The sequence below is a fragment of the Toxotes jaculatrix genome, chromosome 8 (assembly GCF_017976425.1).
Source record: "Toxotes jaculatrix isolate fToxJac2 chromosome 8, fToxJac2.pri, whole genome shotgun sequence".
NCBI lineage: Eukaryota > Metazoa > Chordata > Actinopteri > Toxotidae > Toxotes > Toxotes jaculatrix.
In genome coordinates, this window is record NC_054401.1 from 3,863,457 (window position 1) to 3,876,281 (window position 12,825).

Here is a 12,825-nt window from a genome sequence, read left to right on the forward strand (position 1 = left end):
GAAATAATCAGATCACAGAGATTTCAGGCAGCAACGACAAAACTCTCGTGTCTCTGTTTGTGTTCCACTTTCAGAGAGCTGCAGAAGGACCACACGGAGTAGCCTGGGGTGCACACGGCGCCTTATCGCCAGTCGTGCTACAATAATGTGACTGTTGTCAGTTACGCCGGTTGGCATTTATTTGCAATGCTTTGTAATCCCCAAAGGAAGATAAGTAGGAGAGGCGTTTAGGTGGAGCATTTTGTGACAGAGCGTGCAGTGAAGCTGAGATCTTTCTGCCCACGCAAGAACTGAAGCCGCTCGCAGATGCAGCACTGATGGCGAACACACACATAAACAATTCGACACTCAGGGGCATACAGATGCTTGCATACATATTCAGACGCACACTTGCATAATTTACACATCACTGCTGTCAGAGGGAAATCTTGCATCCCCAAAATGTTTTAAAGAGCTAAGAAAAACACTTTTTTTTTTTTTTTTTTCCCAGGGCCAGTTCATTGAACCACTTCATTGAATTTGTCCAACACTCGACCACAACGTAAAAATTAGAGGGAACTTTAATTCGTAGAGTTCTTTAAAGGGGTAACTCTGCTGATTTCACGTCAAAGACAGTTTGCTTGACACGAAGAGAAGCACTCAGCCAGTGAAAGCTGAGTCTTCTGTGGTTTGGGTCTAAGAAAATAAACCTGATGAAGTCATCAGGGTTATCTGGGCTCAGGCCCCAGTAAGCCTGCATTATACACTGTGGACATGGAGTTTGAAAGACATGGGTGTTTTCCAGGCAGGTTAGGGCGTAACAAAAAAATCCATTAACTTCCACTACAGGAAGCGATGCTTTTCTTTAAGGCCAAAAGTCGAGAATAACCTCGCAGCTTCAGCTTTTAGCTTTTCTTCCATGATGTCCCCAAACTTTATGGAAGTACAATATAAAATTTCATGGGGGACCCCAACTGAATGATGCTAGTAGTGCATGGTCATATGTGCATGGCCACATGCTGAGTCAAAGATGCCTTTAAACAATTCAAAAGCTTCCACACCAACTCATCACATATTCTGGTGGTAACTTACTCCAGTACTTCAGTACAACTTCAAAAACTCCAGATCCACAGACTCCAGATTAAATAGCTGAAATCAGCTTTACTTTTCTCAGTTGTTTGTTAAAGTGATGCACACATTCGTTCTGCATAATGAGTACTTTTAGTAGGTTTCTGACAGAGGTCATCAAGTAATGACTGTGTCAGCTGTGCAAAAACAACAGCATCGGCCATTTAATCAAATGATACAAGGACTTAGTGAAAATTCAGTCCCTCATCAGTGTAAGCTAATTCTGATTTACAGTGCAAAATTAAAAAAAAAAATCTTTTCACTTAAAATAAGAATTTCAACTACTAATACAGGCTGTACATAAAAAACACAAGACTAAATCATAATGAAAATGAACATATTTTGGGAAAAAAAACTTTTTTTTTTCGCTTTGCAGCATCTCAGTTTATTTTGAAGCCTAAAGATCGTTCAGCTCGGATTCTCTCATAATTCCTTCAGTTTCTGTGCAAATCAATGAAGAGTTTTGAGCGACGTGATGTTCACACATGCATGCTAACACAGCTTTCAAAGCCGCTCTCCACATATGCTGCCATTCACTTTACTGAAGTGCATTTGCTTTGGGAGGTTTGCTCATTTGAGGAGATAAAGTCCATGGTAATGGACAGCTGCACTCCTGTTTTTCCCTCCCTCCAGCTCAAATCGCAGTGAAAAGCAAGAGTGGAATTGTAAAACACGTTTATCTGCCTCCGACAACCGTCTCCCCCCTGAATAATTAATGCTCCAGGCTGTATGTGTCTTGCTGGTTTGTCCTTGGGGCCTGTTGACTCGGGGCGTTGAGAGTCCAGGTTGCTGGCGTGGTGGCGTGGTGACGCACACAGACGTTCATCAGACCTCCAGAGCACCTTTATATTCAGAAGATGTCGACTGAATAAATCAAGCTGTTCTTCAGTCACAGAAATAATTAATTGACTGTGAGAAACTTTCAATGGAGGTGAAGGGCTGCAGAAAGAAATATAATGAGTGTGTAAATGTAACAGTAAATAAGCTATTACAGCCTGATAACATGCAGCACCTGAACATATTAAACTGGTTAGAATATAATGTGGAACATGTTTTAACAATTTTACTCTGACAGGAAGTAGTGTTGAGACCAGGGACGTATTAATACCGCAGGACATTTCCACAGGCTGCATCATGAGAGAGCGAGTAAAAGTTTTTCTTCTTTCTCATTAAAGTCTGTCCTCACAGTCTAATGGCAAAACAACACCACCCCAGTAATGGCCCGATCTATCAGAACATCACGCACAACAATCTGTCATTTTATCCTGTGCTGTGCGTCACTGTAGAAGACAATTGACTCTGTGTCTGGGAACGTCTCATGAAGCCTTGACAATAAGACACGAAGTGAGAATGTTTTTTTTTTGTTTGTTTCTTTTCTGGCCTAGTTTGACGATTTCTGTGACTCCATGGTTGTTGACAGGACCACGTATAAAGACACAGAAGTTGATCTCAGAACCATAATGAGCCCTCAAGTAATGGAAACTATAATTGCTCATTACACTCTGTGTAAAACTCAGTCTCTTAAAAACAGTGTTTATACTGTAACTAATTTGCATAAGCAAACATGTTTTAAAAGAAGCAAAATACCTTTCACATTATGTTTTTGGACTTTGTTTGGACAACTCAGAGACCTTGGTTAAGGTCAAGGACAGATTGGCTTCTAGAAAAAAAACACTTACATGTGTTTACTCTTTTTTTCTAGTTAATGTTTAACCAAAACTACAAGAGTCATGGGAAAAACAAGCTTTAATCGAGAGGCCAAACATTTTTTGTTTGAGGACTAGATTTGGTCCATGGGCTGCTGATATATACATCCCACCAGGCCCCCGATCCACCCCGACCTCATCTGACTGCTGTGTGGTTCAAGACAGTAGGACTGTGTGGACTGGAGGCAAAAAACCATCCTATTACATAATCCATGAAGCGATTATGTTTCCCCAAAAACATATTAGGCAAAACCATTTAGAAGTAAACAAACAGATGGATGGATTCCTAGAAACTGGTCTGACGTGGTCATAAAAAGTGGAATTTTCATTCATTTCAATATTCTCTGTACATCCATTTGAACTGGGCATTCAACGCTGCTGAGAAATGGAAACTCCTTAATGTATTCAGGCCCCACAAGTGCTAATTACTCTGATCTTCTCATGAACTCCCACTGTGCTCACTGCAGCCACAATTCATCAGAACTCTACATTAAGTGTGCCGTGACACAGATATGTTGTGTATGTGGAACTAATTTAATTCCTTTCAGATTGTTGCTGTGCGGCCGACAAAGACATGGATTTTGAGGTGTCAAGTGTGTCTTTTCTCCCTAAGGTCAAGTGTCTGCAGGAACGCGAGGAACACCACGTCTGAGTGCCTTACACAACACGGCTGGCTGAGATAATCCTCAGACGAGGAAACGCCACACTTCTGCTTCTCATTTCTCACATTTTTCTCAATACGGCGAGAGGAATACAATGAAGCCTAATCCTCTGCTCAGTTGCCTGCAGCTACAGCTCTCAATTTCCCTCCTCCACATTTTGCCATTTTGATACTTGGACAGAAAAAAAAAAAATCGGCAGCATTGATTACTGGTAAGTGTGGATGTAGAGGATTTAAGTAGAATTAAAACATGCTGTTGCACATCACTGATTCCCCGCCCCCCTGCCGCTCAGTTTCACCGCCACTGTTTTTAAATCCTTGAAAGAGTTTATTTGTCCAGTGTTGTCAGCTAATCGTCTCTCAGACATGGACATTAGACTTGTTGGAAAAAGCAGCTTAAGAAGTGTGAATGAATACAGGAAAAAAACCAATCTGACTTCTTTTTTTGGTAATATTATCTGGCACTGAGATCATTAGTTGATAAATCAATTAGTCGATCAACAATACATTTTGATGATCAAGCAAGAACGGCAACAACATTCACTGGCTCCAGTTCTTAAATGTGAGAATCTGCTGCTTTTCCAAACCAGTGACATGACATGAGTCCATCTTCTCCACGTCATCCAAGCAACCACAGGGACACGTGATGTTTAACAACTTAGATCTTATTTATAAAATAGTAAAAAACAAGACAGAGTTCAGATAAATTCAAGTGAGCAGAACAGATCAGATCAGACTTAAAAGAGACCGACAATAAATTCTGGTAGGAAACAAACACCAGCCGCCCGTGTCAAAGCCACGGGGCCGATCTGTCCACTCTTTTCGACCTCTAACAACATTGGCACACTTTACGTCCACCTTTGTCCCTGAAAGACAGAAGAAAAAGTTTTTCTGGACACAGCCACTAGATCACTGTCATGTAACTTTGAATAAACCACAAATACTGTTGTTTTTCCTCTGATGACAGTCTTGTTTTCATCTGTTTTATATCACTGTCATTTCATTTCTTCGGGTTTCAGGCTGCTGGGCGTGTGAAAGAAGCTAATTTTGAAAAAGAAAAGAAAATAATTCTGAAGGATGTTTTTCCAGTGTTTTCTGACATTTTACATCATTATCATTTAGTCTAAAAAAAAGAACTGACAGATGAATAAATAATGACAATAATCATCAGTTCCACTCTGATATTGTCCAGCTGAGATTAGAGCTGATGGATGGATCTGCACTGATTTGCTTTTATTTTTGCCCACTTATGTGAGTATTAATAGAGAAGAACATCAGTAGGCGTCAGTTTGTTTTTGTAGAGATCTGTATAATCCTGTCTAGTTTTTTTTTCTGCGGAGATCTGTCTGAGTTTCATGTACAGTAAACCTGCACAGATTATCTTATAAAACCAATCTGTATGAATTTTCTTCCTCATAACAAAATCCTTACAATTTTCTGTCTCCTTTTCATTTTATGTAAATGTTTAAACTGCGCTCTGTCAGATGTCATCACTGTGAGGGTTCTTTATAAAAGGGAAACTTTTATAAGCATCAGAGAGGTTTATAAATATTTATATCCTCAATTGCCTTTTCATTCATTTTCTTTTGCTCGCTGTTCTTTGCTGCCACCATGACCCAGTTTCCCTCATGGGAGTCAATTAAGTTTGTCTTATTATAGTTACCTTAACAATGTTTGTACAGATCTGCACACATGTATCCTTACAGGAGCACCACATCAGCTTGTCTATGTAAGAGAATAATTGCAGCCAACGAGAATATTGACACAGTATTCCTCCCTTTACACCTCCCCGTAAGATTTGAAGACCAGTGTACATGGGAGAAAGAATAATTTGATGTGGCAGCATAACAAGAAGCTCTTGAGCTACGCAAGAAATGACAAACCATTTCCTTCCGTTTTAAAAAAGAGATTCTTTCTGGTCTTTTTAATAATTCAAGGTAGCTCCTGCTGACAGCCGGGAGCATTGATTACCGTTGCCAGAAATCGTCTGTGAAATAATCTGTGCACAGGGGCTTGCTGAAGATATTTGACCTGCAGGTGCCTGAGGTTTTAAAATAAGCAGGAAGGTGACAAACTGATGGGGTTCACAGGTGCTGCTGGGTGACCAGTTGTCTGTCTCACACAGCGATCGATTATTATTGATATGCTTAACGGTCCAATTCTTTTTTTTCTGTAGCTACAATTCACAGATGTACCATAAACACCTCACACGAAGACAATTAGTAGACATTAGCTTTAGTCCCCACTCAGTTACTGCAGCACATGAAACTCAGACAGGTGTGTGGTCAAAAATGATTTTGATAGAAAAGTGAAGTAAGGCGTTAGAGGCACGGGATTCTGATGGTTCGGACAACTGGACACCGAGTCTCGATTCCCACCCCGATTCTCACACTGCGCTCAGATATCTCTGAGGCTCTTTGGCAGAAACGCTGATCCACCTGCACATCGGCCAGTGCTTTTCCAGGAAAGACTCTCACAGAGTGAACTGTTTGTGCCCCATTTTTGGTTTTGTAGTTTTGTAAGTTAAGAAAATGAACCAGGCGATAGTCCTGACATAGAAAGACGAAGGAGGAAGAAAAGTGTGGCTGCAGTCTTCAGTAAAAACACAACATCTGCCTGCATTGCATGCTGGTTCGTTGATGCTGCTGTCAGAAGAGAAATTGCTGTCTCTGCTTCCTCTGTGATGGATTTCTGTCTCTGTGGCCACTGAGTGTTGGAAGCTGTTGGTCTCTGACAGTAAGAAACCGACACCGAAACCTCACAGTTTTGCTCTTGTTGACACCCGCTCTGCTTTTTAACTTCAACGTAGCTGCTGGAAATATCAACAGGGCATCGCCTGTTAATGTTATAAAACCATATAACAATCATTCCTCCAAATATTTTAAATTGAATTTATATTAGCTAGCAACCTTATCACCAGACAAGAATGCCGTGATTGAACAAAGGTTCAATTTATTCAGTCCTCAAACATTCCAGTGCTCCCATCCCATTTCTAATTAACCAGCGCTGATAACCTCAACACAGGAAAAAGTCCCCACAATAAGCAGACTCAAATTACAAAGAACTGAAGTCCCAGATCACGTCCTTCTAACAAAGTTCTGGCTGTGGTGCCATATCCCCCACGGGACGGAAGAGAGAGCAGATGATTCTGCAGAAGCACATGAAAATGAGACTCCCCGTTTCCCACCTTACACGAACCAACAACAATAGCAGGCCTCAAAGTAAACCAGGCGATTCTCACAATTATTAAAGGGGGCATTTTGGCAACATACCAGCAACATCATTAACAAAAGGGGTGTAAATTAATCAACCTAAAATTGCCCACTCAAAACAAAAATTAAACAAAAGACAAATCTCTTACCCAAATGTATTTAGAAAAACAAGAGAAAAAAAGATGAAATAAAGTCTCTAAAGATCCACGATGGAGATGCTTTCCAGACCACAGCATGCTGACTGATCAACACTGTGCCAAATAAGTTCTGTTTATTTACAGTAAAAGCACAGAGGTGGGAACAACGCAATTATCTCAGTGAGTTAAGTAAGAACAACTGATTTTATAATTTATCAGCTTTCTGTAGCCGACAGTTTAATCTCCCGGGAGGATAATGAGGCCTGTTGCTTTACCTTCACTCAGTGCCTGCGTTTCAGGTTAGTGTGCCCTGAACTCCTGAGGCCTGAAAGGTATGCAACACCTAATACTGAGAAATCTGAGATTCCAGACACTTGAACCTTGAGCTGGACGTCCAGCTCGAGCTTCTGTTTCACCTTTGAGTCCAAAATATCAGCACGAAATTGTTTCAAAAGCCAACTCTGATATGTTTGTACTGATAATAAACTCAGCCACCTCCTGCATGTTGTTGTTTATTAAAGCTTAGCAGTTGTGTGCAGTCTTGTGGATAAAGAAATGACGTTTTCGCTCTCGTTGCTTATTCATACAATCTGGATTCAAGTGCATTGCACATTATTAAACGCCGCTTCAGTCTTTAGCCCGACTTTCACCTCCACTACACGACAGCAGGCCAACCCATCCGCAGTCCTTTCCCTTGTTCGACCGCTCGGCAGCAGAGTGTTTACTGAGGCAATAGCATTTAAGTGCTTTACTCAAGGACAGCTGCACCGTCCTCTTGAGGGAAACACATTAATGCAACAATGATCTAACTGCCAAAATAACCAGCCTGCTCTGTGCTACATACCTCAGCTAATGCACTGTCCCTGCCTACTGCACGCTGATTAAAACCTTAATGGTGTTTTTGTTACAGGTCCAAACTCTTATCTGGCGGCACATTCCCTCTCAGCTGTTTATTGATGGAATATAAAAATAGTTCTGTTTCTGAGACATCATAACACACCCTATAAATATCTGTCTTTGATAAAAATAGGCACCTGAAGTTCATCGTTACTATAACTTGTTCAGACATGGTGGCGCCGTTCGAGAGCAGGTTTCATGTTGTTTCCCTAATGACGCAGATTCAGTTACAGAAACAACGAGAATCAGCTGATTTTGTGGAAGAAAATGTTTCTATCAGTTTGCTCATGTCAGAGTTAAACACTTTTACAACAATGGATCAACAAACAATAGATTAATGGGTAAACCAACCAATACTCGTCAACTCCTAACAAATGACACTGGGAAAAAAAATCAACTTTAATTAAGAGAGGAACATTTTCTTTGTGTTCATCTTCCTCTATCACTCATCATCTAACGGAACAAGTGCAGTCAATGTGTATTTTATCTATTCCTCTGTATGTGATGCATGTTGAGCAGCATTTTATGAATTTTATCCTCTCCACTTTTTGCTATGGAAGATTTTTTTGAGCACTGCTCATGAAACAAACAAACAACAGCCTTGTTTACTGTAAACTGTGGTCAGCATCTTCCTGCAGCAGGAAACAAACATGCACAGGTAAACAACATGTAGATGGAAGTTTAATTTTCTGCTTGTGATATTTTTTAGATGAAATCTGTAACAATTGTAAATAGTGTAAACATTTACAATTCACAAACAACAGAACTTCAGAGTTATGTTGTGAAAATATCATATGAAAACAAATCCATCATTAATTGACTTAATATGGACAGAATCCTGACTGAGGTGTGAGTGAGAGGCTTTATTGTAAGGCACTGGTTCTCAGTCCCGCACTACTGCCGTTTTATCTTTCCTGCCAGGTGGTTAATGGAAATTAATTGCGTTCACTTTCCATCCCGAGAGTAAAATAGGCTCTGATTAAACAGCTGAAATGAAATCCGGCAGAGCTCTGGGCAGTGACGACCCGGCTGGAAAACGGCTGGTTTAAGAGCGGCGGCATCATGGCTTGGTGGCTGTACGGCCATTATAGAGACTTCCAGTATGAGGTTCATCTTCCTTGTCGCTCAGCCAGACAGCCAGTGTAATTAGATATTGATAGAAGGGCAGGTAATTAATGATGAGTCTTTCAGCAACATTATCTGCTCCGCAATTTCAGCCACACGTCCTGTGCTGATTGGGCCGGTGGGTCACCCGGACGCAGCTAATCATTTGTCAAGCTCCCTGACCTGAATCTGTTGTAATGGGATGGAGCTCTGCAGTGATGGAGACCAACAAAATTCCCTGCACCTTCCACGGTCAATACTTTCAAGATGGCGGCAAACTGCGGGCCTTTACAGGATGGATTATCATCATCGTCGTGGTCAGGTTTGGCATTTGTACATGCTCCGTGATAAATGTTGGATATTTCATGTGATATAAGCACATGAGTTTCAGATATTTCACATGTGAAGCGCAAGACATCACATTTCAAAACAACAATTATGTTTATTTCACACGTTCACTTTTTTGGTAGGTGAATCCAAATCATCCTCCATATCTGGCGTCTGCCCTTGAGTCGAGTTCATGCACTTGTGTCCATTTACTTCTCTAGTTGTGTTAGTTGTTGGAGGCTTTTATGAGCGTAGGACAAAAACCACCAAACCCGTCTCTCAGTAAAACAGGGAGTTATAGACATTTGTGTGTTTCACAAGTTTTTACAAGCTGCTAAAAGCAACTGAGAGGTAACTGCACTCCAAACATTTTCTTTTTTTTTTTTTTTTTTGGTGGGAACATGAGTAATTATTTTGTCTGTTTGGAGAGTGGTGACCTTTTAGTTCCTTTTAGTTCAGGACTGATGTTAGTGATATTAAAGGAACAAGTGGAGGGGAGAGGGAGGGAAAGACCAAAGAGAGGAATGAATGTACATGAGCGGTTCAATGAAAGATAGGAAAACAGGTAATTGTGTTTGTGTTTGCCCGTGTGAGGTGTGTGACGAGGAGGAAGGTGAGTCACAGGCGGTTTGTCCTCTGCGCCTGCAGGAATGTCTGAGTCTGTGTGTGTGTAGCAGGTGTGTGTGAGTGTGTGTGTGTGTGTGAGGGTGAGTGATGGCTGTGTGTCTGAGCCAGGGTTATGTGTGTGCACCGGTGCGTGTAATGAACGCCACCGTCAGCCCCACTCAACCCCCCCCCTTCCTCTCGTACTCCAAATCCCCCAGCTTGCCACGCTGCATCCTTGTACATGACCCCTCCTCCCATTGGCAACACCCTCTCCTCCCAACACACACACACACACACACGCTGATAGTACCTGTGTACAGTCTCTCCTCCTAATCAGGTTCGGAGGCAGTCACATCCAGGAAGATCAGTTCGGTGTCTCGGCTGAATTCTCTGCTCGCTGAGTTTGAGCCCACAGGAAGAGTCTGTTCTCCACCATCCTCATTTGAATAATGGCTGGAGGCTGTTCACAGAAACACATAATAGTGATAAATTGGATTTTAAGGGCCTATCAGACTATCCAAGGACAGTGTGCTTTAAAAGAGGAAGGGACGGGAACAGATGTGGGACAGAGCAGGAGTAACCGCTGCGGGAGGAGAAACGTGTGCAGCAGAAATGTGGGATTCATATCAGGCTTTGAAATCTGAGAGGCTTTTGGGTGCAGAGAGGAGACACGGCTGCCATGATCTGATGGAGGTCAGCTTGCAGATTTGTGCTGTGAAATCGGGAGATGACATAAAAGAAAGAGTTTCTTTTTTCTTTCTGGTCGTGTTTACATCATATTGTACAGACTGTAAGTAAGAGCAGCTGAGTTGGGACAAAGGTTGAGAGTAGGAGTTGTGGAGAATTTCTAACAGCTGTAAAATCTCTCTACAACAAAAACTACAAAACTGATCAATGCAATCAAAGGAGCTATAACCATTAAGGATTGTTATTTTCCAAATTTATATATTAAATGTTTTAATCTCCTAAAGCCCGAGGTGATGTCTTCAGATGTCTCCTCTGTTTTATCTGACAGTCCAAAACCCAACGATATTGACTTTACTTTGACATAAGGCAAAGAAAAGCGGGGGATTCTTATAAGTGAGAAGATGGAACAGGACAATATTTGTCGTTTTGGTTGAAAAATTATTTTTAAAAATAAATTTTTAACAAATTATTTGTCTACCAATTACACATAAATAGCATGTTCACTTTTTTTATTTTTATTTTATCAGGTTCAGCTCATTAATAAACTGTAAATCTGAATTTCATTGCAACACCATGAATGAAATCTTCCTGTTGTGTGGGCAGTTAAAGGGTAGGTCCACATTTTTTTTCAGGCTGTCTTAAAACAACACTTGCATGTCCTGTATGTACAATTAAAAACATTATTGGTCTGTGTAATCCGTCCTCCAGTCCATACTGGCAGCGGACACTCTAGATCCTTTTCTGAAGTGACTTTAATGTAAGAGATTTGGGACAAAATCCACAGTCTCCATTCTGTGCTAATAACACACTGGAAAATTCAGCCAAAGCTAATATGAGGCTTCAGTGTGACTTAGTTACATCAAGTGGAGATCTTCCACAGCTGAAGACGTTTAGTACTAAATTTCCTGCCTGTCTTTTCATAGACAGTGTAACGCAGATTGTAACACAGAGGGAATTTCACACTAAACATGCTGACTATGGAAAGGATCTCTTTGTCTTCAATGAACTCTTCACACACAAGCCTGTTGTCTTGTTGTCAACATCTGGCGCAGTGGGCAGAGTCCAGGATTAGAAAGACTCTTTTTCTGTACAGTGATGCACACACAGAGCAGCCCAGATGTGTGACTCTGAAATGACGAGCTAAGCACTGACAAACGGGTCAGCTCTGATTGTTTGGGTCGAGTGAATCTGGTATTGTCTCTCCAGCTCACCGTGACCAAACTCTGTTTTCTGGGTGAGAGATGCACGAGGGAACACAGCGCACCGGGCAGATGCAGCAGACGTTCTCTCAATGAACCATTAGCTCCTGAAGCAGGAGGTCAGTGTATGTTCGGCAGAAGCTCGTCTTTGTCATGTCCAGATCATTTGAATAATTGATTGGATGCATCTCGTGCTACCGTTGCACTTCTATAGACACGTGTTGGTGAAATGTCAACACATTTCCATCCCATTAGCCGATTCTGCTGTGCATGAGCTCTTTCGAAGTTGTAGCGCTGCAAGGCGACGAGGCGGAAAGCAAACTCGGTCCTCTGTTGCCAAACAAATGGTCACAGAGGAAAATAGCATCAGTCTAAATCTGAATTTCTATGCGTGAGTGTATAACGTACCAAAAACAATAAACCTGCTATCTGAACATCTGCCAGTTTTCTTTGTTGTTAGGCCTTTGTTAGTGCACATGAAGCCGAGAACAAAACACATGACGAACACAAACACTTTGCTCCAAAAACACAGCTTGAAGTCACTTGGCATACCTCAGAGGTTCCCGGAAAGAGCTCGCCTAACCGATTCCCGGCAGCTCCGGCGTTAAACCAAGAGGTGCTCCATCAAAGCCTCCGTGCCCCTGAAGCATGACAACCTGGCCGTGACCAGCATTAACCCGTTCAGGGTAACGCTGGCCATGCATATGGATTCCACATGGGTCATTGTCTCGGGCTGTAACTAGCTGAGGTGATGGAAAGCCTCACTGTACCAGCACTTTGAAACTCTCTCTCCCTGACCCACAGTGCCAAAGCCAGGATGAAACACGGGGCCAAACCACCAGTAATGCTCTGACTGTGGGTCAGCTCTAATTGTTTGAGCTGAGTAAATCTGGCATAGTTTTTCTTGGAACGTTACAAAGAGAAAAAGATCCAGGATTCATTTTTATAGCCTCTGGGCAAAAACCTGGAAAAGTGAAAAGTGAGCAGAGTGACTGCAGGGCTTTTTTTTTTTTTTTTAAATAGAAAATGCAAAACATTCAATTCTGTAGAGCTGCAGATAATTATCACGTTTAGTGTTTTTATGTAAAGCCTTTTTTCTTCGGGGGGGGGGGGGGGGGGGGGGGGGGGGGGGGTGTATGGGTTGTCAGCAGTGAATTATTGCACCCCAGTTTTAGCCTGTAG